Genomic DNA, 4,197 nt, shown 5'->3' with positions numbered 1-4,197 from the left:
TCGTGATTCCGTGCAATAGCCTCTGTAGTGTCCCCCGGGCTGTTAGAGAGAGAAACTGCAAGGGTAGATAGCGCGCAGTCCCAAAAAGGGGCGAAATTGTTTTAGCGAGTAGAAGTGGCTCGACGTGACTCCCTCCGCTTTCGGTCAGCTCTGCGTAGCGGGCAGCGAGCAGAAATGAAAGACAAACCCGGACAGCATCCCGTGTCCACCAGAAGCGTCCTGAAAAGCGAGCTCTACAAAAGAATCCTATTATGTCGTCCTCGCCTGCTCTCGCGCTTTTGTCCTCGGAATCCACAGCGTCACTTTGTAGCCGCCGCCGAGGAGGACGACAACGACGTCGGCATCGTGCGGCTCCCTAAACAAACTTCGTCCGCGCGCGCGGGCGCACACCGTGAATCACTGACTGTGGTGACGGCGAAGGCGTGGGATTGCCAAAGGCACGACTCTGTTGCGGGATGGGAGAGGCACCGGGCGGACATCCATCCTCATTTCTCCTCGCAGCGGTGTCACAGGCGGGCCCTCCTCGAAGCAACCCAACCAGCACCACGCGCTTCTCCGCACTGGGCTTGGCCACTACAACCGCAGAAGCCGCAGCAGCAACTGCAGCGAACCAGAGCAAGCCGGGGCGGTACGCGCATGCAAGAGCACGACGGCACGGCGGAGACGCTGCCACGCCAACGTCACGCTGAAGACGAATCGAGGAAAACAAATGGCGGTGCGCGCGATGCAGCCGACGATGCCCTGAGAGCGTCATATAACGCCGCCGCGTCCCGTGCTGCTGCTGCTGCTGCTGCCGCCTTGTCCTCCGCCACAACGCTGCCGCTAAAGTGATGGGTGCGCGAAGCGGTGGTGCAGCTGTCGCGGGAAAGAGTCCTCAAATTAGAGCGGCGCCTTCATCTCTGCTCACCGTCCCCGCTGTCTCTCCCCGTTCTCTTTAGTAGGGACGAGACCATTCATTGTGACCAAGACGGTGGCCGGCGCTGTTTATACGACCACCATAATTCCCGCCGAAACACGTTTTCCCACTTTGAGGCCGCTTCTCTTGCGCGCGAGGAATTCGCGGTGGCAGCCGGAGTTCTCTCCCGCCGCGCAGGAGAGGCGAAACTAAAACTCTGAGTGGTGGCTCGGATGGACGCAAAAGTAAAATAAAGACCCCCTACCGCCACGGCTGAGTATGCGTAAAATGCAGGTCTACCGCACACAAAGAGCCCTTTCAGGCTCGACCAGCCAGTTGCGCAGCCCCTGGGAATCCACCTGCCTAGCGGGTTTCAGCATTTTTTTTCTGCTCTACCTCGTGCTATGGTGAAAAATATAGAGGCGGGAGTATCAGGCAAAACCACAAACTGCTGTTATCGGTAAACAAGCTGTACGTTCTGATATACAAATCCTGCGTTTTTGGAAATGCTAGCTCCTTACAACAAGGTGCTCAATCTGTTAAATCATATGTGCAGCGAAGTAGTTGCACAAGCGCACGCAACAATGTCCTGACACTGCCTCGTACGTAATTGCTCTTTAAGCGAAAATATGATTTTTTTTTTTTTGGGGGGGGGGGGGGGGTGGAGGAGGGGAGTACATCACAAAATTTCTTGCCAGTCAACCCCCATCCGACGATTTCGTAGGCCATGGCTGGTGCTGGATTTTGGGTTATGTTTGGGTTAATATGGATTGGGCCTTCCGTCATGACCGTGGCATCGAACTTTTTGTCGGTGAGAATACGCTGCTGACTTGACGTACTCCACATATAGAAGCCTCAAGATGAACCTTAAGATTGTAAGAAACGATGCCTGCTTCCGAAATGTTCCCATTTAGCAACAAAGAAACATCCCAAAACTTCCAAAGCCTTAGCTTTGCGGACCTCCGCATAAATCCAGATCAATCGACTGCGTACGAATTGATGTCGCACGGAGCATTGAACGAAAAGGGAAAAAGAAACGCTTATTTATCAGTCGGCCGCCCACCACAGCGCGGAGTTTAAATCGGGGAAACTGCCAGCGCACGCATAGAATTTCAAATGACCGCACGGCCTACAATCCCGAAAAGATCCACGAGTCTCGTATCAAGTAGGCCTGTCTACGTGACAGTTCTCCCTGCCGGTGATATTTTGTGGGGTCTGAATTGCCCTTGTGCGGCTCTCGTAGAACGCCTCTGGTAGCCGGGCTCAGACCTCACGGTTTTTGTTTGCTTAGTTCCTGTATTCTATGTCTGTCTTCTAGTCATGCAATTGAGAGCCACCCCTTAATCTAAAACATGAAGCACCTAGCACTGGCTCAAAACCACGAGTAGACCATAGTTAAGCGTGTAATCTTTTGTAAAATAAAAGGTTAAGCTGTTTTTTTTTTTTATGGTAAACGCCTCAAGTGCCACATTCTGCGAAAAACCAACGTCGTTGTTGTTACTGTCTGGAACAGAACATGAACGCCGCTTTAAACGGTAAATAAAACAAAATACCTCATACCCAGGTCTCCCGGGTGGGAGCCGAGTGCGTTACCACAGCGCAGTCTCCGCTTTTTTTTTTCTCTTTATTGCATGGAAGACTAGCCCGAAGAGCTTTAAAGTCACACCCTAACTACAATAACAGTGCGTTCACTGACACATATTTTAAAAGTCCGGCAGGCACACACACGTCTCAAGAAGGTGCAACCAGTCCGGCGGCTGCGATTGCGCTGCATAGACACACTACACAAGCGCACATTGTTCGCGAAAAATTGACTTAGTTTCACGAGGATCCTCCGCATTGCGGTCAATCATGCGACACTTCCATAGGCTAAAGAATCCGATCAGCACGAAAAGGTCGTATGGCACGGAGCAGTTCTTCATCACTGGCAGGAATCGTACACTGTATGGGGTGATGTCTATGTCCTTTTTAAGAGTCCGCTGCAGAACATCCCAAAAAAACACAGCATACCGACATGAAACAAAACAGTGATCAATTGCCTCAGGCTGGTTACACAAGTAACAGTTAACCGACCAAGACACATATACACCTTTACACCTTTACCTTAACAGGTAACGTGGACGTGTGCAACTTACAAATGAAAGTTTTTGCAGCCGCCTGTATGCATATTTTCTCGACTCGCTTCAACACACTATTATTTAAAATCACCAGATATGGTTGGCAGTAAATGGGCACCGGAAATAAACTTTCAATTGAAACGACCGTCAATTCTTTCCTGAAGAGAGCGTGCGGATATTCAAGACAAAAACGCACAATAAGAAACTTGAAACTGCCAGCAACGTCTTTAAGGAAGCCCCAAGGCGGCTTAGGATTTGTGGGGTGGGTTGGAGCAAATAAAAAAGGCAAATGAGTACTCATTCTATGCTGAATAAAAACCTCTAAAAACGGATGATCAGACGTTTTAAAAAAGAAGAACCGCGAGACGAGCTGATGTACAAACATATACACCACCAGACCTTAATGGGAGGAAGAGGCTATCGCGGCGCATGGGCTCCCACTTGGACCGGCATACGAAGGTAGCCAACACTCTATGAAATCCTTGAACCTTATTTCGTGCACAAATAAGGACCTGCAGAATATAAGTTTGGAAACTAGAAATACATTACACAGTTTTGCACGCGCAAATATAGACAGATCCCGCCCCATCCATGCCTGCGTTTTACGCTTCACTACAGTAAGCGCAGAAGGCCAATGAGGTTCACTGTTTCGAATCTGATGTAGAGGAACCCCGAGGTACGGTATCGTTTCAGAGTCCCATGTTATGCCTCCATATTGACGCGGCGGTGGACCCCACCAGCCCATCCAAAATCCTCTTGATTTTTCAAGCTTCACCTTAGCTCCACTTACATCGCAAAATCGCTGTGTCAGCGTCATTGCCTCCCAAACACTTTTCTTGTCCGTACAAAAAAAAGGCAAGGTCATCTCGTGCGTCGTAGCAGCGGAATAAAATTTAGAATAGTACGCGGCGCGTGACACGTGAACGTGATGATGATGATGATGATGATGACGACGATGACGATGACGACGACGACGACGACGATGATGGTGATGATGATTATGACAACGACTATGATGACGATTATTATGATGATGATGGCGGCGGCGGCGGTGGTGGCGGCAGCGATTTTGGCGGTGGCGTTGGTGGTAGTGGTGGTGGTGGTTGGATGTTAATTGCGCAAGGACAACTGGGGCAAAGAGCGCCAAAACAGTGGTTATATATGAGAGATGAAGACGCAAACACC

At 50.2% G+C, this 4,197-nt stretch overlaps 1 pseudogene; it reads right to left on the bottom strand.

The window, feature by feature from the left end:
* Positions 1-355: 355 nt before the first annotated feature.
* LOC144173519 (uncharacterized) lies at positions 356-3,443 on the bottom strand (annotated as a pseudogene).
* Positions 3,444-4,197: the final 754 nt, after the last annotated feature.

Source organism: Haemaphysalis longicornis, unplaced genomic scaffold (assembly GCF_048455015.1).
Source record: "Haemaphysalis longicornis isolate Haplotype H1 unplaced genomic scaffold, Haemaphysalis longicornis Haplotype H1 scaffold_3, whole genome shotgun sequence".
Lineage (NCBI taxonomy): Eukaryota > Metazoa > Arthropoda > Arachnida > Ixodida > Ixodidae > Haemaphysalis > Haemaphysalis longicornis.
Note: the sequence above shows the minus strand (reverse complement) of the source record. Positions and strands in the feature narration are given on the sequence as shown.